This window comes from Trachypithecus francoisi, unplaced genomic scaffold (assembly GCF_009764315.1).
Source record: "Trachypithecus francoisi isolate TF-2019V2 unplaced genomic scaffold, Tfra_2.0 Lachesis_group15, whole genome shotgun sequence".
NCBI lineage: Eukaryota > Metazoa > Chordata > Mammalia > Primates > Cercopithecidae > Trachypithecus > Trachypithecus francoisi.
Window position 1 is genome coordinate 71981626 of NW_022681460.1, and position 27892 is coordinate 72009517.

The following is a 27892-nucleotide window of genomic DNA, read 5'->3' on the forward strand; positions in this document are numbered from 1 at the left end:
GCAGTGAGCTGAGATTGCGCCACTGCACTCTAGCCTGGGTGACAAAGTGAGTGAGACTCCATCTCGAAAAAATAAATAAATAAAATAGGAAGAAAAAAATAGAAGATTAAGGCAAAGCAAAATGCTACCAACAGATCACACCAAACTACCTAGACTTTCTCCAAAGTCTAATATTTTATTCACTTTCAGAAAAAGAATAGAAACCTGGGAAAAAATGAGGAGCATCTGTCCTTTGCTTATGTACTTTGATGAAATGCCAACTACTACTATAAATAGCATTTTTTTTAAATAAGAAGAAATGGAGTATTTCAGAAGTGGTTTTTGGGTTTTTTTATATTGAGATTTTTGTCTTTATTTGGACAAAATTTTGTCTTTATTTGGTTTTAATATCCACCATAACAAGTTAAAAACAAAATGTGAGTTCATAAAAAAGGAAGAAGAGTCATTTCAATAATTAAATTTGTAAAATTGCATGTCCGCTAAAATACAATCCTTTGTCCAAGAAAAATATTTTTAATAAGCAGGAAAAACAAGTCAGAAAGGAACACTGCATTCCCCTTCAAAACTCAGGGCTAAAACTTTGTTCCCATGGACTTCACAGTTTAAAAATTGGCCCATAAAGCACAGAACTCTTTGCCTAAAAGGGTATAAATTGAAAGTTAATAAATAAAAGAATTGAAAGGTTTAGTCTCATATTGAAAAATGCATATTCTTATTTTTAATTTTCATAACTATGAAAAAGTTCACATAAACTACTAACACTTTTAGTTTGAGACAAAGTCTCACTCTGTCACTTAGGCTTGAGTGCAGTAGTATGATCACGGCTCACTGCAGCCTTCACTTCCCAGGCTCAAGTGATTCTCCCACCTCTGACTCCCAGGTACCTGGAGGGCATACGCCAACATGCCTGGCTAATTTTTGTATTTTTCTGTAGGCACGAGGTTTTGCTATGTTGCCCTGGCTGGTCTCAAACTCCGGGGCTCAAGCAATCTGCCCGCCTACACCACACAAAGTGCTGGGATTACAAGCATGAGCCACTACTCCCAGCCTTGCTAATGCATTTTTTAATTAAAAAGCTTATTCAGGTAGGGTTGGACAAGGGGGTCAGATAAAATCCATTACCTGAGCAAAAGTGCAAGAAACCTCATTTACAGGCCACTCCCCTTCCTGATGATCATGTTAACTTCCTGTCACTGTTAAAAATTAGGGTTCTGGGCTGGGCGCAGTGGCTCATGCCTGTAATCCTACCACTTTGGGAGGCTGAGGCAGACAAATCACCTGAAGTCAAAAGTTCAAGACCAGCCTGGTCAACATGGTTAAACCTTGTTTCTACTGAAAATACAAAAATTAGCCAGGCGTCAGGGTGTGCGCTTGTAATCCCAGCTACTCAGGAGGCTGAGGCAGGAGAATCACTTGAACTTAGGAGGCAGAGGTTGCACTGAGCCGAGATCACACCTCTGCACTCAAGCCTGAGTGAAAGAGCAAGACTCTGTCTCAAAAAAAAAAAAAAAAAAAAGATTGTGTTTTGCCCCAAATCAGCACTATATTTAACAGTCTACTGTGAGTCTGACATTTATTTGCCTTTAAAAGAAAAAATTTGTAAATTCAGTCTATACTATCACTGGGTACTGCAAACTTGCTAATTATATCTTCAGTGTAAAATAGCTCTTCCTCTCATTTGTCTTGAACATGTACTGGTCTTTTAAGCATGAGAAAGTCCAGATAACAGTTGAAGGTTGGAAGAATAAGTTTATGTTTGCTTTTCCGAAATAATGAAGCTTAGAGCTGGTAAGTATGTCTTCTTTCCACTTTCATCTTTTTAGAGTGAAGAGTACTGATCACTTGAGTCAGTTTTACAAAAGTAACAAATGCATTCGCTCCAGGACTTGGGTTTCCTTCACTGGAATACCTTCCACTGTTAAATCATTTAAGTAGGAGACCAGAATCTCAGATTGTAATCCATGTGCACAGTCAACATTGCTTTGCAAAAGAAGGATAATGTTCTCTGTTTTCTTTCTTGTTTCTTTCCTAATGACACCCCAAAACCTGTTAGCAAAATGTGGTATTTACATAAAATGGAATAATAACTAGCCTTGAAGGAAAGGAAATTCTGACACATGCTACAACATACATAACATGGAAGACAGTATGCTAAGTGACACAGCCAGTCACATAAAGAAAACTACGGTATGATTCCACTCACATGAGGTACCTAGAATAGTGAAAGTAAAATGTTGGCTGCCAAGGGCCAGGAGGAGAGGGGAGTGAGGAGTTGTTGTTCAATGCAGCAGTCCCTAACCTTTTTGGCACCAAAGAGAGACCAGTTTTGTGAAAGACAATTTTTCCACGAGTGGGACAGTGTGGGAGGCAGTGGGGGAGTGGTTTCGGGATGAAACTGTTTTACCACAGATCATCGGGCATTAGTTAGATTCTAATAAGGAATGTACAATCTACATCCCTCACATGCATAGTTCACAATAGGGTTCGTGCTCCTATGAGAATCTAATGCCGCTGTTGATCTGACAGGAGGCAGAGCTCAGGAGGTAATGCTCGATCACCCACCACTCACCTCCTCCTATGTGGCTTGGCTCCTAACAGGCCACAGACTGGTAGCGATCTGTGGCTCAGGGCTTGGGGACCCCTGGTTTAATGGGTATACATTTTCAGTTGTTCAATAAGAAAAGAATTCAGGAGAAGGATGGTAGTGATGGTTACATAACAAGATGTACATACACTTAAAATGGCTAAAATAATAAATTTTATGTTATCTATATTTTACTACAATAAAACAGAGAAAAAAACATGTAATAAACATTTTTCATGTCCATTTCACGTGTGATTTTTTTTAAGAAAAGAGATTAATTTATCTCAACTTTTCATATATTCCCCAATAAGACAAATGGAGAAACTGTACTTGGTTCCAATTTTGTCTTTTAAAACTCATATTTTCAACCTATCATTCTTTCAGAATATAATTACAGGTAACCTGAATTCTAGAATCAGATTGTTTTCACGAATATGACCATGCCTCTAGACGTGGTATTTAAGAGAGAACTAATTGCTGAAACTCACTATGGTAGACACTCCTAGTTGCCTACTCAAGCGTCCTTTCTCTCCTTCTCACTTACAAGATTAATCCCATTTTTTCCCCTGTAGCAAGGCGGCCAGTTAAAATATTCACCTCGCCTTGCAACTAGAGATAACCATTTGGCCCAATTCTGCCCAGAGGAGGGGAGAAGTATATTGGGTGGAAGACCCAGGAGAACTATTAGTTCCCTGATAAAAATTAACAGACTTGGCTGGCATGAACATCTTGCCCTGGGCCTTTCCACTCCCTCCAGGAAGACAGAAGCTTCCAGTTTCCCTGAGCAGGTAACCAGCCCTGGGTTGCCTAACTACAGACTGAAGCTTACTTGAGAAAAATGAGTTCTTTCTTAATTAATCTTTAGTAAAAGGGTTTCTCTTACTTGCAGCTAAACTCAATCCTCACTCAATCTGGCGCCACTGAGATGAGTCTGAGGAAAGAAATTCAGGAATATTTCTGGTCTACAAGTTGGAGGTGGATGTTCCAGCTCTGTAAAAGGAGTGTTAATAAGGCTGAAATGGGCTGGGCACAATGACTCATGTCTGCAATCCCAACACTTTGGGAGGCCGAGGCAAATGGATCGCTTGAGCCAGAAGTTCAAGACCAGCCTGGGCAAAATGATGAAACCCTGTCTCTACAAAAAGTACAAAAATTAGCTGGGCATTGTGGCATATGCCTGTAGTCCCAGCTACTTGGGAGGATGGGGTGGGAGGATCGCTCGAACCCAAGAGTTCGAGGCTGCAGTGAGTCATGATCATATCACTGCACTTCAGCCTGGGTGACAGAGTGAGACCCTGTGTCATGAAAGAAAATAAGATAAAATAAGCCTGAAATGCAACAGTCCCCAATCACATGTCCTATAACTCTGATCTAAGATGTAACACTGAAGGACAGATGACTGGAATAGTGAGATGCATGCACTAAGGATGCTATCGGAGCATCCATCCATAAATCATGTTTTCTCATAATAAAACTGACATTTATTAAATGCTTTCTATGTGCCAGACACAGGGCTAACCACTTTGTACACATTATCTCATTTAATCCCAACAGCCTTATAAGGTAAAACCCAGCTCCCAACTACTTTATTGAACTGCTTTTTGACTGCTTTATGTCTTGAACAATTTATTTTTCTCCTATATACAAAGGGGGTAAAATTACAACCCTTAAACAATTGTTATGAGAATTAAAGATAATAATCAGCATGCGGCAAGAGCCACATGGTTAATTCTCAATAAAACCCAACTGTCATCATGGTCAAAAAGAATAGCAGACTGCACAAATTCCCCAATAAAGCAAAACATCAGAATCCCCTGGAGAACTGTCTTAGAATACAGACTCCTTGACTCCAGCCAGGCTTAAGGAATCAGATGGGGCCCAGTCATCCAGAGATGTGAAGGAATCTGGTCTAAGGGAAAACCAACTGCTATATTCTCAAGATACTAAAAACTTTACCACTTCGTCACACCACATCATCACAAAGTTTACCTAATCCACATATAGGAATCCACCCTGTGCCCACACAACTGCCTTCACAGAACCTACATTTAAAAGTATGCCCTCTGTTTTTCCCGAGATTTAAGAACATCTCTGTAGCTTATGTGAAATTGCTTTAAACAAAAGAAGACATACATGTGGCCAACAAGCATATTTAAAAAAGCTCAACATCACTGATTATTAGAGAAATGCCAACCAAAAACACAATGATACACCATCTCACACCAGTCAGAATGGCTAGTATTAAAAAGGCAAAAAATAACAGATGCTAGCAAAGTTGAAGAAAAAAAGGAATGCTTACATACTGTTGGTGGGAGTGTAAATTAGTTCAAACATTGTGGAAGACAACATAGCAATTCCTCAAAGAACTAAAGACAGAAATACTATTTGACTCAGCAATCCCATTACTGGGTATGTATTAGTCTGTTTTCACACTGCTGATAAAGATATACCCCAAGACTGGGCAATTTACAAAAGAAAGAGGTTTAATAGACTTACAGTTCCATGTGGCTGGGGAAGTCTCACAATCATGGTGGAAGGCAAGGAAGAGAAATCACATCTTCCATGAATGGCAGCAGGCAAAGAGAGGGCTTGTGCGGGGAAATGCCTCTTTCTAAAACCATCAGATCTCACGAGACTTACTCACTATCACAAGAACCACACAGGAAAGACGTGCCCCCATGATTCAATTACTCCCACTGGGTCCCTCCTGTAACACCTGGGAATTCAAGACGAGATTTGGGTGGAGACACAGACAAGCCATATCAAGGTATATACCCAAAGGAATATAAATTGTTCTGTTACAAAGACACTGCAGCACTATTCACAGTTACAAAGACTTGGAATCAACCTAAATGCCCATTAGTGATAGACTGGATAAAGAAAATGTGGCACATATACACTATGGAATATTATGCAGCCATAAAAAGGAATGAGATCATGTTGTTCGCAGGGACATGGATAGGTACATGGATAGAGCTGGAGGCCATTATACTTAGCAAATTAACACAGGAACAAAAAGCCAAATACCGCATTTCTCACTCTTAAGTGGCAGCTAAATGATGAAAACACATGGACATATAGCAGGGAACAATATACACTGGGGTCTACTGGAGGGTGGAGGTTGGGAGGAGGGAAACAATCAGGAAAAATAACTAATGGATACTAGGCTTAATACCTGAATGATGAAATAATCTGTAAAGAAACCCCCATTCCGTGATATACATTTACCTATCTAACAAACCTGCACGTGTACCCCTCAACTTAAAAGTTTAAAAAAGAAATCCTTCCACAGGAAAAAAAAAGAAAGAAAGAAAGAAAGAAATTGCTTTAGAGGGCAAGGTGCCTGCCTCACTTCTGCTCACTTTGGGGACCAGGCATAAAGAAGGCTGTCTTGACAAAGATCAGAGATCTTCTTTGTATCACTTTGTCTTGGCTGCCAGGAAGTTCAGAGCCAAATTTTCTACTTTAATTTTTCTCAATCAAGTTTTTGTTTTTTTTTTTCTTTTTTGAGGTTCCAGGCTGGAGTGCAATGGAATCATAGCCCACTGTAGCTTTGACTTGGGTGCAAGCAATCCTCCCACCTCAGCCTCCTGAGTAGCTCAGACTACAGGCATGAGCCACCAAGCCCAGATAATTTTTTAAAAAATTATTTTAGAGATGAAGTCTTGCTGTGTTGCCCAGGCTGATCTCAAACTCCTGACCTCAAGCAATCATCCCACCTCAGACTCTCAAGATGTTGGGGTTGCAGGTGTGAGCCACCATGCTGGGCCCCTCAACTGAGTTTCAAGTATAATTATTTTCATTATTTTTCTTTATTTTGGGAGGGGATATTTTCAAACATTTTATTACAAAAGCAATTCCCATTTATTAGGGAAGATTTAGACAAACCAAATGAAGGAAATTTAAATCACCCATTTTCCCTCTGCCCAGAGATAACCAGTATTATTAACAGGTTTATATACACCCTCCTAGACGTTTTTGTCTGCTTCTTCCTTACATAGTGTTTTACATTTATTTAAAATACATTATAAATCTGTTTTTATTAAGTGCACATTCTTTAATAATGTCATTTTAAAGCTTCATAGGTATTTTATTGTCTGGACATTAAATAATTTTTAACAATACCTCCCAGCCTGTTATTATGCATTCCTAATGCTGATTTCTGCTCTTAATTTTATAAGCATTTCAATAATAACCATACTTAGAATTAAAATTTTAAACATATACATGACATTTATTTATTCATTCTTCATTCAGAGAATAAATTCTTAAAAATGAAAACCAAATACACATTCCAGTAGGCTTCCACCGAGTAGAACACTCCCTGCCTGAAAAATTCTTCTCATCTTCCCAGATTCCATTTCTTCTTTCTCCTCCACTCCTCCACAGCAGATCCTCTATAAGTCAGATTTCCTAAAGGATCAGTCTTGGACCTCTTCTCACTTTTGCTAAGTGGTCACTCATCTACTCACTCCACAGCATCTATGCGCAAAACTCCTGATGTCTTATTTCCAGCCCAAACCTTTCTTCTGAATTACAAAATCATGTGTGGTGGTTTTAAAATACATTCACAAATTAGTTTGGTGGCTGTCCATTTAAGTGAGGGGCTTAATTCCCCACCGACTGAGTATGGGCTGAAATTGGTGACTCGCTTCTACGGAATTCTATGAAATAGAATATGGCAGAAGTAATGATGTGGGACTTCTGAGACTAAAGGTATTACAGCTTCCCCGTTGCATTCTTTCATATCTCTCACTCTAGGAGAAGCTCACTGCCATGTCATGAAGACACTCAAGCAGCCCTAGAGAGAGGTTCATGTGGCGAGAAACTGTGGCCTTCCACCAAGAGGCAGCAGGGAACTGAGACCTTCTGCCAAAAGTCATGTACGTAAGCCATCTTGGAATCAGATCCTCTAGCCTGGGTCAAGCGTCAGATGATGGCAACCCTGGCCAACATCTTGAGTGCAATCTCATGACAGACCTTGGACTGGAATCACCTCACTAAGCCACTCCCAAATTCCTGGCCAAGGAAACTGCATGAGATAATAAATATTTGTTGTTTTAAAGCACCAAATGTTGGGGTGACTTGTTACAGAGCAATAGATAACTAATATAGATTTCCTGCTAAGTTTCATAATAATTTATTATGCAGCAAGAGATAAACACATACTATGTATCTAACCACCTACTTAACATCTCCACTGAGATAGCTCACAGACTTATTTCAACCTTAACATATCAGAAAACTGAACTGTTGTTCCTCTCAAATCTATTCTGCCTCTAGTCTTTCCCAACTATGGGAAAGCACTTTCATCCATTCGCTTGTTCATGCCAGGATACTGAAATGAATCCTTTCTTCTAATACCACAATCTAACCCCTCTATCAACTTTTGTTGATTCTAATTCCTAGATACAGCTTGAGTCCATCCACATCTCTTCAGTTCCACTGTCAACCCCCAGTCCAAGCTACTGTCATCTCTTGCCTCCAACCTAAAGCCAATAAACTTCTGACACTGTCTCCTAAATTCTCTTCTTATTCCTTCTAATCAACTCTCTGAACTTTGGAACAACTAAATTAACACGGTTTATAAGGCCCTGAATCATCTGACCACTCCTATGCCAAGCCTTGTCTTGAAACACTCAGCCTCCTCAGTCTGCTCTAACACACCGACCTTTGTGTTACTCTGACAAACCCAGCCCTTTCCTGCCTCAGGATATTGGTTCATGCTTCTATGCCTGCCTCCTTCACCCTGTTCTCAACCTGCTTAATTCAGATGAACACTGCAGGTTTAATTTTCAACATCTTCTCTTCAGAGCAGACTTCTGGACGACTCCCCCAATCTCTAAAAGCAACCTGTCTTCCTTCCTTGTGCACCCAGTACTTATCTTAATTTGATTACATATTGTTTTGTGTAAGCCCAAGAGGCAAGAAATGTCAATTTTGATGCAGCTCCCAATACAGGTTGTCAATTAAAAAAATTTTGAATAAGTTTATTTAAAGTGTTCATTAAGTCTAAACACAGTGTGTATTCAACGTAGACCTCTAACTTGTCCATTTCAATAAAAAAAAATGCATCTGTTATATCTATTGCCTTTTCAACCTTCTGCAAAATTGCAGGACCATCATCATCAAGATGATCCACTGTCTTTCTCATCTTTTTCACATGTTTAAGGATCCTTTAATTCTTGTCATAGATGAAAATGTGACTTCTAGAAACATTAAAAAGAAGAAAAGCTGGTATAATCATAGTCCCTAAAGGCAGACCAGAAAAGCAATTCTAAAAGTTCATTAGAAAATTAAGTTGGCCCCTGATTGATCTAAATAGGAACATTTTATCCTAGTATTTAGAGTTGTGATGAGTAATCATTTCCCTTTCCAAAGCTCAGTGTTTTGTAAAAACAGGGAGGATCATGACTCTGTGCAAGATTATTTTTTGGTGAAGAAATCAGAGACTCACTGATAGAAGAACCAAGAAATACTAATAAGGGCATGCTGAAGCACAGCATAAATCAACAGTGCCCTGTCTCTTAACTTCCAGTAAATAAGACACTGACTTGTAACCAGAGACAGAGTAGGTCTGGGAGCCAGCCGACTCTGTGGGTTCTGAGGCAGAGCCATATACAGGGAGCAGCCCCACAACAGTGTTCACAGCAACTATCCAGAAAAGAAACTATTAATAATGGCACTCCGGTAGAAAAAAAATAGCAACCATCCATGCCTCACTCTTGCCACCCGCATTTATATACACAGACTCTCAGGCTAGCACCAAGGCTCTGAATTCAAAGATCATATAGGTTTATGTATATATATGTAATCACACCAAACTTTGATAAGTGGCACAGATTTTAACTTAATAGATTTATAGGAAATACATGGTGACAGAATATGATAAACTCAACTCTGTAACAAGCACATGTACATTCTTGCACACAGAAATAAATGTTACTTGGTACAGGCCGGGCACCGTGGCTCACACCTGTAATCCCAGCACTTTGGGAGGCTGAGGCAGGTAGATCACTTGAGGCCAGGAGGTCAAGACCAGCCTGGCCAACATGATGAAACTCTTTCTCTATTGAAATACAAAAATTAGCTGGGTGTGGTGGTGCACTCCTGTAATCTCAGCTACTGGGGAGGCTGAGGCACAAGAATCACTTGAACCCAGGAGGTGGAGGTTGCAGTGAGCTGAGATCACACCATTGCACTCCAGCCTGGGTGACAGAGCCAGACTCTTTCCCAAAAACAAACAAACAAAAAAAGAAGTGATTCGGTATAGAAACATATATAATAGTCATAGATTTGAAATACTATAGCTTTGGTCACTTCATTTATTGTGACAAATAGGGTGCCTATTTTTCTAATCTGTAGCTTAGAGTATACAGTATTGTTAACATACTATACTATTAACTATGATTTATTCATTTCTGTAAACCAAGTAATAAAGCTAGACCATTTTTACTTTGGTAGATTCTTCAGTTCTCTAGAAGTGAAATCTTGGTAAAATAATTTAATCATATGCACCTATAGCAATTTTATACATAATTCTTTAATTTGCAAATTACCAGTAGTCACGAAACTATTTTTTTCTAAGCAATAAAAAGTAAAGAACATAATGCTATAAATATTTAGGATACAATAATCATTCTAGAAAAATTCTAAAAATCATTCTAGAAAAATTCAAAACAGAATGACACTGGGAAGCCTGGGCATGGTAGCTCACACCTATAATCCCAGAACTTTGGGAGGCGGAGGATGGCAGATTGCTTGAGTCCAGGAGTTTGAGATCAGCCTGGGCAACATAGTGAGGCCTCTGTCTCTACAAAAAACCTTTTTTTTTTTTTTTTTTTGAGACAGAGTCTCGCTCTGTCACCAGGCTGGAGTGCAGTGGCACGATCTCAGCTCACTGCAACCTACGCCTCCCGAGTTCAAGCGATTCTCCTGCCTCAGCCTCCTGAGTAGCTGGGATTATAGGCGCACGCCACCATGCCCAGCTAATTTTTTTATTTTTAGTAGAGAGCAGGTTTTACCTTGTTGGCCAGGCTGGTATCGAACTCCTGACCTCATGATCTACCCACCTCAGCCTCCCAAAGTGCTGGGATTACAGGTGTGAGCCACCGGGCCCGACCCAAAAAACTTTTTTAAAAAAGTAACTGAGAATGGTGGTGCACACCTGTAGTCCCAGCTACTCGGGAGGATGAGGTGGGAGAACTGCCTGAGTCCCAGAGTTCAAGACTGCAGGGAGCTGTGATCGTGCCACTGCATTCAACCTGGGTGACAGAGTGAAACCCTGTCTCAAGAAAAGAAAAGAAAAATGACAGTGGGTATCAAAAATCCACTACAACATATAAAAAGCCTGCTACCCTATGTGGGAGGGAAAAAACATGCCATAAAACGCCAGGCAGAACATGCTAATTGACATAGACCAGGCTGTGCACTAGACCAGAAGAGAGGTACCCTCAAACAAAGAGGAGGAGCTAGGAAGCAAGGGCTTCAACATCTAAGGCCTTCAATGGATACATTCCAACCAGCAAGCAACAACAAGGCAGCCGCCTGGCAGGGCAAGGCTAGATTCTTCAACCAGGTGAATCCCACTAAAAATGAATCAGAGTCACAGCTTTATCAAAGGTCAAAGTGAAACACTGAGAATCAGTAGCCAGGCAAAAGCAAACGGGGTATAGCAATCAAAGATAAGTCAAACAAGGCCACATATCCAAACAAAGAGCCTGGAAAAAAAAAGGCACCATGAAGCCCAACTACCAGGAAACTGTGAAATGATCTTGAGATTGATAACAATGAAATTAGAACACCCTTTAAGCTTGAGGAAAGAAATCCAGAAATGAAAGGTATAGCCCAGATCACTTTTAGATCTGTGCTACATAGCTAATGTGCATTTCCCTAGCCATAACTAAATATTCTAAGATGCCTATAAACCCTGAGTTATTCATGTTTACACACTTGCATAAATATCATTTAGCTCTTTTTTTTTATTTTTTTTTTTATTTTTATTATACTTTAAGTTCTAGGGTACATGTGCATACGTTTATATCATGTATAACTCCCCAATGCAATCCCTCCCTCCTCCCCCCTCCCCATGATAGGCCCCAGTGTGTGATGTTCCCCTTCCCGAGTCCAAGTGATCTCATTGTTCAGTTCCCACCTATGAGTAAGAACATGCGGTGTTTGGTTTCTCTTCTTGTGATAGTTTGCTAAGAATGATGGTTCCAGCTGTATCCATGTCCCTACAAAGGACGCAAACTCATCCTTTTTGATGGCTGCATAGTATTCCATGGTGTATATATGCCACATTTTCTTAATCCAGTCTGTCACAGATGGACATTTGGGTTGATTCCAAGTCTTTGCTATTGTGAATAGTGCCGCAATAAACATACGTGTGCATGTGTCTTTGTAGTAGAGTAATTTATAATCCTTTGGGTATATACCCAGTAGTGGGATGGCTGGGTCATATGGTACATCTAGTTCTAGATCCTTGAGGAATCGCCATACTGTTTTCCATAATGGTTGGACTAGTTTACAATCCCACCAACAGTGTAAAAGTGTCCTATTTCTCCACATCCTCTCCAATATCTATTGTTTCCTGACTTCTTAATGATTGCCATTCTAACTGTGTGAGATGGTATCTCATTGTGGTTTTGATTTGCATTTCTCTGATGGCGAGTGATGACGAGCATTTTTTCATGTGTCTGTTGGCTGTATGGATGTCTTCTTTTGAGAAATGTCTGTTCATATCCTTCCCCACTTTTTGATGGGGTTGTTTGTTTTTTTCTTGTATATCTGTTTGAGTTCTTTGTAGATTCTGGATATTAGCCCTTTGTCAGATGAGTAGGTTGCAAAAATTTTCTCCCATTCTGTAGGTTGCCTATTCACTCTGATGGTAGTTTCTTTTGCTGTGCAAAAGCTCTTTAGTTTAATTAGATCCCATTTGTCAATTTTGGCTTTTGCTGCTGTTGCTTTTGGTGTTTTAGACATGAAGTCCTTGCCCATGCCTATGTCCTGAATGGTACTACCTAGATTTTCTTCTAGGGTTTTTATGGTATTAGGTCTAACATTTAAGTCTCTAATCCATCTTGAATTAATTTTCGTATAAGGGGTAAGGAAAGGATCCAGTTTCAGCTTTCTACTTATGGCTAGCCAATTTTCCCAGCACCATTTATTAAATAGGGAATCCTTCCCCATTTCTTGTTTCTCACAGGTTTGTCAAAGATCAGATGGCTGTAGATGTGTGGTATTATTTCTGAGGACTCTGTTCTGTTCCATTGGTCTATTTCTCTGTTGTGGTACCAGTACCATGCTGTTTTGGTTACTGTAGCCTTGTAGTATAGTTTGAAGTCAGGTAGCGTGACGCCTCCAGCTTTGTCCTTTTGACCTAGGATTGTCTTGGCAATGCGGGCTCTTTTTTGGTTTCATATGAACTTTAAAGCAGTTTTTTCCAATTCTGTGAAGAAAGTCATTGGTAGCTTGATGGGGATGGCATTGAATCTATAAATAACCTTGGGCAGTATGGCCATTTTCACGATATTGATTCTTCCTATCCATGAGCATGGTATGTTCTTCCATTTGTTTGTGTCCTCTTTGATTTCACTGAGCAGTGGTTTGTAGTTCTCCTTGAAGAGGTCCTTTACATCTCTTGTAAGCTGGATTCCTAGGTATTTTATTCTCTTTGAAGCAATTGTGAATGGAAGTTCATTCCTGATTTGGCTCTCTGCTTGTCTGTTACTGGTGTATAAGAATGCTTGGGATTTTTGCACATTAATTTTGTATCCTGAGACTTTGCTGAAGTTGCTTATCAGCTTAAGGAGATTTTGGGCTGAGACGATGGGGTTTTCTAAATATACAATCATGTCATCTGCAAACAGGGACAATTTGACTTCTTCTTTTCCTAACTGGATACCCTTGATTTCTTTCTCTTGTCTGATTGCCCTAGCCAGAACTTCCAACACTATGTTGAATAGGAGTGGTGAGAGAGGGCATCCCTGTCTTGTGCCAGTTTTCAAAGGGAATTTTTCCAGTTTTTGCCCATTCAGTATGATATTAGCTGTGGGTTTGTCGTAAATAGTTCTTATTATTTTGAGGTACGTTCCATCAATACCGAATTTATTGAGCATTTTTAGCATGAAGGGCTGTTGAATTTTGTCAAAAGCCTTTTCTGCATCTATTGAGATAATCATGTGGTTCTTGTCTTTGGTTCTGTTTATATGCTGGATTACGTTTATTGATTTGCGAATGTTGAACCAGCCTTGCATCCCAGGGATGAAGCCCACTTGATCATGGTGGATAAGCTTTTTGATGTGCTGCTGAATCCGGTTTGCCAGTATTTTATTGAGAATTTTTGCATCGATGTTCATCAGGGATATTGGTCTAAAATTCTCTTTTTTTGTTGTGTCTCTGCCAGGCTTTGGTATCAGGATGATGTTGGCCTCATAAAATGAGTTAGGGAGGATTCCCTCTCTTTCTATTGATTGGAAGAGTTTCAGAAGGAATGGTACCAGCTCCTCCTTGTACCTCTGGTAGAATTCAGCTGTGAATCCATCTGGTCCTGGACTTTTTTTCGTGGGTAGGCTATTAATTGTTGCCTCAATTTCAGAGCCTGTTATTGGTCTATTCAGGGATTCAACTTCTTCCTGGTTCAGTCTTGGGAGACTGTAAGTGTCCAGGAAATTATCCATTTCTTCTAGATTTTCTAGTTGATTTGCGTAGAGGCATTTATAGTATTCTCTGATGGTTGTTTGTATTCTGTGGGGTCGGTGGTGATATCCCCTTTATCATTTTTTATTGCGTCTATTTGATTCCTCTCTCTTTTCTTCTTTATTAGTCTTGCTAGCGGTCTGTCAATTTTGTTGATCTTTTCAAAAAACCAACTCCTGGATTCATTGATTTTTTGGAGGTTTTTTTGTGACTCTATCTCCTTCAGTTCTGCTCTGATCTTAGTTATTTCTTGCCTTCTGCTAGCTTTTGAATGTGTTTGCTCTTGCCTCTCTTGTTCTTTTAATTGTGATGTTAGAGTGTCAATTTTAGATCTTTCCTGCTTTCTCTTGTGGGCATTTAGTGCTATAAATTTCCCTCTACACACTGCTTTAAATGTGTCCAGAGATTCTGGTATGTTGTATCTTTGTTCTCATTGGTTTCAAAGAACATCTTTATTTCTGCTTTCCTTTCGTTATGTACCCAGTAGTCATTCAGGAGCAGGTTGTTCAGTTTCCATGTAGTTGAGCGGTTTTGATTGAGTTTCTTAGTCCTGAGTTCTAGTTTGATTGCACTGTGGTCTGAGAGACAGTTTGTTATAATTTCTGTTCTTTTACATTTGCTGAGGAGTGCTTTACTTCCAATTATGTGGTCAATTTTGGAATAAGTGTGATGTGGTGCTGAGAAGAATGTATATTCTGTTGATTTGGGGTGGAGAGTTCTATAGATGTCTATTAGGTCCGCTTGGTGCAGAGTTGAGTTCAATTCCTGGATATCCTTGTTAACTTTCTGTCTCGTTGATCTGTCTAATGTTGACAGTGGAGTGTTGAAGTCTCCCATTATTATTGTATGGGAGTCTAAGTCTCTTTGTAGGTCTCTAAGGACTTGCTTTATGAATCTGGTGCTCCTGTATTGGGTGCATATATATTTAGGAGAGTTAGCTCTTCCTGTTGAATTGATCCCTTTACCATTATGTAATGGCCTTCTTTGTCTCTTTTGATCTTTGATGGTTTAAAGTCTGTTTTATCAGAGACTAGGATTGCAACCCCTGCTTTTTTTTGTTCTCCATTTGCTTGGTAGATCTTCCTCCATCCCTTTATTTTGAGCCTATGTATGTCTCTGCATGTGAGATGGGTCTCCTGAATACAGCAGACTGATGGGTCTTGACTCTTTATCCAGTTTGCCAGTCTGTGTCTTTTAATTGGACCATTTAGTCAATGTACGTTTAAGGTTAATATTGTTATGTGTGAACTTGATCCTGTCATTATGATATTAACTGGTTATTTTGCTAGTTAGTTGATGCAGTTTCTTCCTAGCCTCGATGGTCTTTACATTTTGGCATGTTTTTGCAATGGCTGGTACCGGTTGTTCCTTTCCATGTTTAGGGCTTCCTTCAGGGTCTCTTGTAAGGCAGGCCTGGTGGTGACAAAATCTCTAAGTATTTGCTTATCTGTAAAGGATTTTATTTTTCCTTCACTGATGAAACTTAGTTTGGCTGGATATGAAATTCTGGGTTGAAAATTCTTTTCTTTAAGAACGTTGAATATTGGCCCCCACTCTCTTCTGGCTTGTAGAGTTTCTGCCGAGAGATCTGCTGTTAGTCTGATGGGCTTCCCTTTGTGGTAACCCGACCTTTCTCTCTGGCTGCCCTTAAGTTTTTTCCTTCATTTCAACTTTGGTGAATCTGGCAATTATGTGGCTTGGAGTTGCTCTTCTGGAGGAGTATCTTTGTGGCGTTCTCTGTATTTCCTGAATTTGAATGTTGGCCTGCCCTACTAGGTTGGGGAAGTTCTCCTGGATGATATCCTGAAGAGTGTTTTCCAACTTGGTTCCATTTTCCCCCTCACTTTCAGGCACCCCAATCAGACGTAGATTTGGTCTTTTTACATAATCCCATACTTCTTGCAGGCTTTGTTCATTTCTTTTTCTTCTTTTTTCTTTTGGTTTCTCTTCTCGCTTCATTTCATTCATTTGATCCTCAATCGCTGATACTCTTTCTTCCAGTTGATCGAGTCAGTTACTGAAGCTTGTGCATTTGTCACGTATTTCTCGTGTCATGGTTTTCATCTCTGTCATTTCGTTTATGATCTTCTCTGCATTAATTAGTCTAGCTGTCAATTCTTCCACTCTTTTTTCAAGATTTTTAGTTTCTTTGCGCTGGGTACGTAATTCCTCCTTTAGCTCTGAGAAGTTTGATGGGCTGAAGCCTTCTTCTCTCATCTCGTCAAAGTCATTCTCTGACCAGCTTTGATCCGTTGCTGGCGATGGGCTGCGCTCCTTTGCAGGGGGAGATGCGCTCTTATTTTTTGAATTTCCAGCTTTTCTGCCCTGCTTCTTCCCCATCTTTGTGGTTTTATCTGTCTCTGGTCTTTGATGACGGTGGCGTGCTGATGGGGTTTTGGTAGAGGTGTCCTTCCTGTTTGATAGTTTTCCGTCTGACAGTCAGAAGGACTGTCTGTTGGTCTGTTGGAGATTGCTTGAGGTCCACTCCAGACCCTGTTTGCCTGGGTATCAGCAGCAGAGGTTGCCGAAGATAGAATATTGCTGAACAGCGAGTGTACCTGTCTGATTCTTCCTTTGGAAGTTTCCTCTCAGGGATGACTCCACCCTGTGAGGTGTGGGGTATCAGACTGCCCCTAGTGGGGGATGTCTCCCAGCTAGGCTACTCAGGGGTCAGGGACCCACCTGAGCAGGCAGTCTGTCTGTTCTCGGATCTCAACCTCCGCGTTGGGAGATCCACGGCTCTCCCCAAAGCTGTCAGACAGAGTCGTTCGCCTCTGCACCGGCACCCGCTGCTTTCCCTATTGGACCTCAGCTGTGGGCTGTCCCCAGAGGTGGAGTCTACAGAGACAGGCAGGCTTCCTTGAGCTGCTGTGGGCTCCACCCAGTTCGAGCTTCCCAGCTGCTTTGTTTACCTACTTAAGCCTGGGCAATGGCGGGCGCCCCTCCCCCAGCCTCGCTGCTGCCTTGCGGATCGATCGCCGCAGACTGCTGTGTTAGCAGTGAGGGAGGCTCCGTGGGCGTGGGACCCTCCCGGCCAGGTGTGGGATATATTCTCCTGGTGTGCCTGTTTCCTTAAAGCGCAGTATTGGGGTGGGAGTTACCCGATTTTCCAGGTGTGTGTGTCTCAGTTCCCCTGGCTAGGAAAACGGATTTCCTTCCCCCTTGCGCTTCCAGGTGAGGCGATGCCTCGCCCTGCTTCAGCTCTCGCTGGTCAGGCTGCAGCAGCTGACCAGCACCGATTGTCCGGCACTCCCTAGAGAGATGACCCCAGTACCTCAGTTGAAAATGCAGAAATCACCGGTCTTCTGTGTCACTCGCACTGGGAGTTGGAGACTGGAGCTGTTCCTATTCGGCCATCTTGCTCCACCCCCTCTCATTTAGCTCTTATAACCACAAAATGCCCCCCAGTCTCATCGGTTAATAGTTATAAAGGATCACAGCACTTAGGATATGGCTGACGCATTTAGCAAACATAATCCAAACGTTAATTCTAGATAACCAACTAAAGAATAGAGTCCATCTGGGACATGTATTTTATGTAAAATATTATCAAAAAACATTCAAGTGTGATTACATTAGCATAGTGCACTACTAGAAGTCTCATACTATATAGCTACTGCCCCAAAGAAGGAAAAAACTCCTTGTTACATGAAAAGGATATTTCATCAAGATTGAGGAATTCCAATATTTTTTAAGTATTTACTTTTAGTTACTTTTTTTTTTTTTGAGACGGAGTCTCACTCTGTAACCCGGGCTGGAGTGCAAGGCACAATCTCAGCTCACTGCAGCCTCCGCCTCCCAGGTTCAAGTGATTCTCCTGCCTCAGTCACCCAAGTACCTAGGATTACAGGTGCGGGCCACCACACCCAGTTAATTTTTGTATTTTTAACGCTGGATGCAGTGGCTTACGCCTGTAATCCCAACACTTTGGGAGGCCAAGGCGGGCAGATCCCGAAGTCAGGAGATTGAGACCATCCTGACCAACATGGTGAAACCCCATCTCTACTAAAAATACAAAAATTAGCTGGGTGTGGTGGCGTGTGCCTGTAGTCCCAGCTACTCAGGAGGCTGAGGCAGGAGAATCACTTGAGACTGGGAGGCGGAGGTTGCAGTGAGCCAAGATCATGCCACTGCACTCCAGCCTGGTGACAGAGTGAGACTCCACCTAAACAAAAAGAAAAATTGTGTTTTTAGTAGAGACGGGGTTTCACCATATTGGTCAGGATGGTCTTGAACTCCTGATCTCAAGTGATCTGCCCACCTTGGCCTCCCAAAGTGCTGGGCTTACAGGAGTGAGCCACAGTGCCTAGCATCTTTTAGTTATATTTTATTTATTTTTTTTTTTTTTATTTTTTTTTTTTGAGACGGAGTCTCGCTCTGTCGCCCAGGCTGGAGTGCAGTGGCCAGATCTCAGCTCACTACAAGCTCCGCCTCCCGGGTTCACGCCATTCTCCTGCCTCAGCCTCCCGAGTAGCTGGGACTACAGGCGCCCGCCACCTCGCCCGGCTAGTTTTTTTGTATTTTTTAGTAGAGACGGGGTTTCATCGTGTTAGCCAGGATGGTCTCGATCTCCTGACCTCGTGATCCGCCCGTCTCGGCCTCCCAAAGTGCTGGGATTACAGGCTTGAGCCACCGCGCCCGGCCTAGTTATATTTTAATATCCATGCTCTTTTTTGTTCTGTCTCCACTGATTCATTTTTAAATTTTGTTGTTTTGTTATATGTACTTTTTGTAAGCCATTGAACCTGGAACAAAGTATACAGTTTTTAACAAATGTAAAATATTTACCTTATTCCATGAAATAAACTCAAAGTATTCAATCAAAAATAAAAAACAAAAAGAAGATTGAGGCATTCCTTAGCGTTATCCTATTCTTGGTTTCTTTGCTTTCACTCCATCATGTGAGTTGAGAGTACCCAATTATATAAATCAAATAAAAGAAAGTAAGAAGAAAAATCTATAAATGCTATATGATCTGCCAAGAAGTACTTTATTTTATAGTAAGAAGATGCAGTGTAAGCAAATGGATAACACATACACCCACAGTAATTCAAAGGCTTTCCATCCCAGGACCTGTTCACAAATGCAGACCTTTGAAAATATTACACAAGCACTGAGTGCCTAATATTTGTGCAATTTGAAGAAAAGAACTAGAAATAATATAACCATAAGAAATTGGTATTTTTAGGAATAATGAATGAAATTAATTTTGTAGTAACAGTGAAGATGATGACAGTAGCAGCAAAAATAACTAAAACATAGAGTGCTTACCATGCTAGGGGCATGGTACCACCTCCCAACTATTATCCTATTTTTTGTCATTGGAGATATAATTCACATGCTATAAAATCCATCCGGATTTAACGGATGTACGATTCTGTGTTTTTTTAGTGTATGCACAAAGTTGTGCAACAATCATCCAATCTTAATTCCAGACACTTTCATCACCCCAAAAAGAAACCCATTAGCAGTCACTCCCCCATTCCCTGCCAGCCTCCCAGCCCTAATAAACCACTAGTCTACTCTCTCTTTATGGATTTTCCAATGGCAGACATTTCATATAAATGGAATCATATGATATGTCACCTTTTGTGCCAGACGTCTTTCACTTAGCATTATGTTTTCAAGGCCCATGCATGTGGCAGCTTGTAACAGTCCTGCATTTCCTGTATGGCTAGATAATACTCCATTATATGAAATGACCATATTTTGTTGATCCATTCGTTGGCTGATGGGCATTTTGGTTGTTTCCACTTTTTGCCTATTATGAATAATGCTGTTATGAATATCCATGTACAAGTTTTTGTGTGAACATATGTTTTCAGTTTTCTTGGGCATAAAACTTAGAGAGAAATTACTGAGATATATGATAACTCAATGCTTAACTTTTTGTAGAACTGCCAAAATATTTTCCAAAACTGCTACACCATTTTACATTTTCACGAGCAATATAAGGTTCTAATTTTCCCACATCCTTGCCAACACGTATTTCTTTCCATTTTTATTACATCCATACCAGTGGGTGCAAAGTAGAAAAATCTGGCTATGGTATTGATTTGTATTTCCCTAAGTGACTAATGATGCTGACCATCTTTTCATGGGCAGTAATTATTAGCCATTTGTTTATCTTTTCTGGAGAAGTATCTATTCCTTTGCTCATTTTTCAATTTGGGTTACTTGTCTTTACGTTGTTGAGTTATAAGAATTCTTGGATGGACATGGTGACTTACGCCTATAATCCCAGCACTTTGGGAGGCTAAGGTGAGCATATCACCTGAGGTCTAGAGTTCAAGACCAGCCGGGCCAACATGGTGAAACCATGCCTTTACAAACATTAGCCAAAATTAGCCAGGCATGGTGGTGCATGCCCATAGTAGCAGCTACTTGGGAGACTGAGGCAGGAGAATCATTTAAACATGGAAGGCGGAGGTTGCAGTGAGCCGAGATCGCACCACTGCATTCCAGTCTGGGCAACAAAGCAAGACTCCATCTCAAAAATAAAAAAGACTTCTTTATCTATTGCGGATACTAGACCTTTATCAGATACATAATTTGCAAATATTTTCTCCCATCCTCTGGAATGCCTTTCACTTGCATTACCTTATTTTAATCCTCACAAGAGCCATGAGGTATTATTGTGGCTCTTACTGTCCCATTTAACAGATGGGAAAACAGAGCTGACAAACACAACTAATAAGAACTGGAGCAGAGTCCAACCCAGGCAATCTGCCCCCAAGCATCCGTAGGATATACTGTCAGAAGCATTGAGCTCGTTAGATGCTATAGCAATAGGCACTAAATAAAATAAGCAGGATTAAAAATGATAAACTTAAAAAGAAACAGTATTACCGATGCTTTGCACAGAAATACCAGAAGGCCCTTCTTAACTTGAGAAGGAAGAGTGGCTTAAAATAAAGCACATTCAGCCTTAAAAGGAAGCCAAAACTTGGCCTTTAAACACTGTCTATTCTTTTCAATTGTAGGAAGTTTTTTTTCTTACTGAGTTATGTAGTTGAAACAAAGGAATTCAGAATACAAATGGTATTTTTGCTGAGATGCAAACATTGTAAATAGTCACAGTGGGTGTTCTGTTACGTGGAGGCCTATTTCTTAGTCAACAACCCCCTCTTTTCAAAATGTATGCCTCCCTTAGCCCTATGCACCCACTCTCTGAGACGATGAACAAAGCAGAGTTTTAGCAACTAAGATATCACTCCAATCTGTCACTCCTTCTTCTATCCTTATTTCTGCCACCAGCTATGTGCAATATAAAAGTTAATCTGCAAAGAACTTTAGTATGTCTGTAGAATTATGTTCATGGTAAATAACGGGTAATACGGGGATTTAAAAGAGCATGCTAGATCTACTAATACTGGCACGGAAAGGAATTCAGTATATTTAGCTAAAGAAAAACAAAAGCTATAAACAATATGAATAATATCATCTTGTATTTATTAAAAATAGGCAATATAAATTCATATTTTAATACTCATGTTAGTAAATGCACACAAAAAAATAATCAGTGGGGAGAGAAGACCCTATTGAACTTGACTCTATTCTGGCACAGTAAAGAGACATGAGAGGTGTAGAATAAGTGGGAGGCCCCCTTGTAGCGATGAGTCAGGAGACTGGGGACAGTGCTAGGTGGGGAGTTTGACTGGGGCAGTACACCTGTCAAACAGTAATGCAGGTGTTCTAAAGTGAGCTGAGGGAGGACAGAAACATCCCACGGAGCAGAAGGGCAAAGCTCACTTGATCTTAATTTTCAGTATGAATACAGTCTGAATAGATGCAAGTCTGAAATCGAGCGGGGCAGTCAAATCATAAAGCTCCAAAATGATCTCCTTTGACTCCATGTCTCAAATCCAGGAAATAAAGATGCAAGAGGTGGGTTCCCATGGTCTTGGGCAGTTCCACCCCTGTGGCTTTGCAGGGTACAGACTCTCCTGGCTGCTTTCACGGGCTGGCATTGTCTGTGGCTTTTCCAGGTGCACGACTGTCAGTGGATCTACCATTTTGGGGTCTAGAGGATGGTGGCCCTCTTCTCATAGCTCCATTAGGCAGTTCCCCAATGGGGACTTTGTGTGGGGGCTCCCACCTCACATGTCCCTTCCAAGCTGTCCTAGCAGAGGTTCTCCATTAGCGCTCCGCCCCTGCAACACACCTCTGCCTGGACATCCAGGCATTTCCATACATCCTCTGAGATCTAAGTGGAGGTTCCCAAACCTCAATTCTTGACTTCTGTGCACCTGTAGGTCCAACACTATGTATAAGCCTCCCAGGCTTGAGCCTTGCACCCTTTGAATCAACGGCCTAAGCTATATGTTGGCCCCTTTTAGCCATGGCTGGGACACAGAGCACCAAGTCCCAGGACTGCACAAAGCAGCAGGGCCCTGGGCCTGGCCCACTAAACCATTTTTCCCTCCTAGACCTCCTGACTTGGGATGGGAGGGGCTGTCATGAAGACCTTTGACATGCCCTGGAACTATTTTCCCCACTGTCTTGAGGATTAACATCTTTCTGGGAAGCCCTCCAAATTGTTCAAAGCTCTGCCTGCTACCCAGTTCCAAAGTCGCTTCCTCACGCCTGTAATCCCAGCAGTTTGGGAGGCCGAGGCAGGCAGATCACACACAAGGTCGGGAGATCGAGACCATCCTGTCTAACACAGTGAAACCACATCTCTACTAAAAATACAAAACAATTAGCCAAGTATGGTGGCAGCACCTGTAGTCCCAGCTACTTGGGAGGCTAAGGCAGGAAAAAAAAAAAAAAAGTCGCTTCCACATTTTCAGGTATCTTAATTAGTAGAACCCAACTCTACCAGTACAAATTTCTTGCATTAGTCCATTTGCATGCTGCTGTGAAGAAATACCCAAGACTGGGTAATTTATAAAGAAAAAGAGGTTTAATGGACTCATAGTTCCACATGGCTGGGGAGGCCTTGCAATCATGGCAGAAGGCGAAGGAAAGGCAAAGGCATGTCTTACATGGCAGCAGGGAAGAGAACACGTGCAGGGGAACTGCCCTTTATAAAACCATTAGATCTCATGAGACTTATTGAATATCACAAGAACAGTATGGGAAAAACGTGCCCTCATGATTCAATTATCTCCCACCAGGTCCCTCCCACAACACATGGGAATTATGGGAGATAAAATTCAAGACGAGATTTGTGTGGGGACACAACCAAACCATATCAGAGGGTTCCCCACTAGGAGTAGGGTACAATTTTTTTGTTGTTTTTTTGTTTTTTGTTTTGAGATGGAGTCTCACTCTGTCGCCAAGCTGGAGTGCAGTGGCGCAATCTGGGCTCACTGCAACCTCCACCTCCCAGGTTCAAGCGATTCTCCTGCCTCAATCTTCCAAGTAGCTGGGACTACAGGTGTGTGCTGCCACGACCAGCTAATTTTTGTATTTTTAGTAAAGATGTTGGCCAGGATGGTCTCGATCTCTTGACCTCATGATCTGCCTTCTTCAGCCTCCCAAAGTGCTGGGATTACAGGCATGAACCATCACGCCCAGTCCAGGGTATAATTTTTATGCGATGAAATGTTTGACTTTTAAAATACAACTATACAATATTGTATTTAAAAAGAAAGAAAACAACTAAGGGTAGCACTCTGTTAGATGGTCCTACAAGCCATGGAAATGAATAAACAAATATGAATAAAATGAACAAATGAACAGATCTGGGTAAGTTTTAGTGACTTTCCAAACTTCTTAAAGTTATAAGAAAAATAATGCATGTCCTCACATATGTGAATTTGAGCACATGTAGAAATTCTATATCCTCCACATCAATTTTTTTAAAGAGCTCTCAATCCAAAACAAAGTTTATGAATACTATCTTTAGAGAATTCTATAAGATCTCATTTTATGAAAGGTCAAAACAGAAATTAAAAGACAAAACAAACAAAACAAAATCCCTTAAGTCAAACACAGTAAAAAGATACCTTGTAAGTCACAAAAGAATTGTCATTAGGTCTCTCTTAGATCCTGACCTGTAATTTCCAAATTGCCACTAAACTGACCCTAATTTTAAAAAACCTTATCACTTATAATCACTTATAATCCTTTTTTTTTTTTTTTTTTTTTTTTTTGAGACAGAGTTGCCCAGGCTGGAGTGCAATGGTATAATTTTGGCTCACTGCAACCTCCCTGTCCGGGTTCAAGTGATTCTCCTGCCTCAGCCTCCTGACTGGGACTGCAGGCATGCACCACCACACCCAGCTAATTTTTGCATTTTTAGTAGAGATGGGGTTTCACCATGTTGGTCAGGCTGATTCAAAACTCCTGATCTCAGGCAATCTGCCCGCCTCGGCCTCCCAAAGTGCTGGGATTACAGGCATGAGCCACCCAGCCAAGCTTATCATGTATATTCCTTAATGGCAAAGATATGTTTCTCTTTCCTTGAGATATAACATGAACTCCTTTCCTAAGGCCAAAAAACAAGTAATCCAGCATATAAAAATTAACAAATTAACATATACAAACAAATTATTGGGTTCATTGCTTTAAAAAACATTTATTGAGCATCTACTCTGTGCCAGGCTCACTGTTCTTTTAACGTCATATATCTTTCTGGTTTGACATACGTCACAGTTTTCTTTCTTCTACACACTGCAGGATAAAGAAACTGAAGAAATCAATGGCCAGAATTAGATTATCTTCAATGTCCATGTGATAATTCCCAACAGCCTGTACCATGGCTTTTTATGGGACATGAAAAGGGAAAGTAGCAACAAGCTTATAGGTTCTCAGTCTATAGATCACTAAGGATTATCAGTAATGAAAGAAACAGAAGGCGGGGCACGGTGGCTCACGCCTGTAATCCCAGCACTTTGGAAGGCCAAGGCAGGTGGATCACGAGGTCAGGAGTTCGATACCAGCCTGGCCAACATGGTGAAACCCCGTCTATACTAAAAATACAAAAATTAGCCAGGCGTGGTGTCGGGTGCCTGTAATCCCAGCTACTGGGAAGGCTGAGGCAGGAGAATCGCCTGAAACCAGAAGGCAGAGGTAAGTGAGCCGAGATTGCACCACTGCACTCCAGCCTGGGCAAAAGAGTGAAACGCCATCTCAAAAAAAGAGAAAGAAACAGAAACTTCTCCTTATATAGGGGTTTTCACATTCTTAGGATTTTTCTCCTGGCCCCAACCCAACAAATAACTGTCTTCTTGAAAATAAGTTTCTCCTTGAAAAATAAAAGCTAGTAGAATTTATCCATATAAAAACAAAAGATTCAGGCAGTATCTAACCTAGTAGGTTACTACGCTATCGCTACATCTATTTGTCTATGACAAAATCCTTACTTAATTCTAATAGTAACTTGAATTTTTCAGAAATGCATAATAGAAAATATTCTATTATTCTAAATATTTAGGTATTATTTAACAACAATTGCATTGTCTATATAAGAATTGAGGAAAGTCATAAAAATAACATATCTATAAAATAAAATTCACATCTGTAACAGGTCTGAGTAACGTATCTATAATTATCTTGGAAGGATTTTTTTTTTTTAAAACAAATCCTGATTCATGTATAATCCTTTATTAAAAACTCAGGTAGAGGGGCCAGGCACAGAGGCTCACACCTGCAATTCCAGCACTTTGGGAGTCCAAGGCAGGCAGATCGCTTGAGGTCAGGAGTTCAAGACCATCCCGAGAAACATGGTGAAACCCTGTCTCTACTAAAAACACAAAAAATTAGCCGGGCGTGTTGGCACGCGCCTGTAGTCCTAGCTACTTCGGGCACTAAGGTAGGCGAAAAGCTTGAACCTGGGAGGCAGACACTCACTGGAGTGCAGTGAGACAAGATTGCACCACTGCACTCCAGCCTGGATGACAGAGCGAGACTCCATCTAAACAAAAAACAAACAAACAAACAAACAAAAAATGTAAGTAGAGATACCATCTCACATCACTCAGAATGGCTATTATCAAAAAGTCAAAAAGTAATAGGCACTGGCGAAGTTGCAGAGAAAAAGCAGCACGTACACACTGTTGGTAGGAGTGTAAATCAGTTCAACCATTGTGAAAAGCAGTGTGGCAATTCCTCAAAGACCTAACAACAGAACTTTCACTCAACCCAGAAATGCCATTACTGGATGTAAACCCAAAGGAATATAAATCATTCCATCATGATGATACATGCATGTGTATGTTCACTACAGCACTATTCACAACAGCAAAGACATGGAGTCAACCTAAATGCCCACCAATGGTAGACTGGATAAAGAAAATGTGTTACACATACACCACAGAATATGTGTAGCCATAAAAAAGAATGAGATCATGTTATTTGCAGAAACATGGATGAAACTGAAGGCCATTATCTTTAGCAAGCTAACGCAGGAACGAAAAACCGAATACCGCATGTTCTCACTTTTAAGTGGGAGCTACGTGATGAAAATACATGGACACATAGAGCAGAACAGCAGACACCAGGACCTACCAAGGCTGGAAGATGGGAGGAGGGAGAGGATCAGGAAAAATAACCAATGGCTATTAGGCCTAGTACCTGGGTGATGAAATAATCAGTACGACAAACCCCTATTACACAACCTGCAACCTACACCTCTATAACAAACCTGCACCTGTACCCCAGAACTTAAAATCAAAGTTAAAATATATAGAGGTAAACATTTATTGAAGGCAACATCTCCCATGAGTATACTCTCCAGACTTTCAAGTAAATAAACATGAGCTGTACTGATTTAACACATCAACTTTTATTTTCATGTGATTATGCTGCTTATTGTGTCAGAAATAGAATGTGATGCACATAAATCTCTATCAGCTGCCATAATATTTTAAGTTAGTGAAAATAAATTCCCAGACTGGATGCGGTGGCTCATGCCTGTAATCCCAGCACTTTGGGAGGCTGAGATGGGTGGATCACCTGAGGTGAGGAGTTCAAGACTAGCCTGGCCAACATGGCGAAACCCCGTCTCTACTAAAAATACAAAAATTAGCCGGGCGTGGTGACACATACCTGCAGTCCCAGCTACGCAGGAGACCAAAGCAGGAGAATTGCTTGAACCCAGGAGGTGGAGGTTGCAGTGAGCCGAGATCGTGCCACTGCACTCCAGCCTGGGTGACAGAGCAAGACTCAGTCTCAGGAAAAAAAAAAAAAAAAAAAAAAAAAAAATTCCTTCCATGAACGAAACGATCATTGAATCCACAGATCACCAAAAAAAAAAAAAAAAAAAAAAAAATACCTTAAGTAATCTCTGAACTTCTTCAATTTTCAAAAAATAGGAGTCATTTAAATCCCACTTTCAGTTTGGCTACTCATTTTCTTTCCAAGTACATTTGAACACTGTGGTGAATGTGTGTCGCTTAGTAACAATCCTGCCAATGACACTGAGAAAAAACCATTAAATCACATTAACTGAAGCATGCAGTTTCAGAATAAAGTGTGAAAAGTAGAGAATCCTAAGTGGTTTATGTACATGCTTTTGTCACAAGAAAGTTGACTATCTACTCCTCATGATCTACTCCAGAATTCCAATCCTAGGCTGTCCCTAAAGTTGAAAGTACTTGAGTCATTCCTTTCCTTTTTTCCCACCATCAGATATATGCATCATAACACACACATGAACAG

At 40.8% G+C, this 27892-nt stretch overlaps 1 protein-coding gene across 8 annotated transcripts in view; it reads right to left on the reverse strand.

Annotated features, from left to right (window-relative positions):
- UTRN (utrophin) overlaps window positions 1-27892 on the reverse strand; it is a 596706-nt gene that overhangs the window by 490804 nt on the left and 78010 nt on the right. The gene's annotated exons all lie outside the window — the stretch shown is intronic.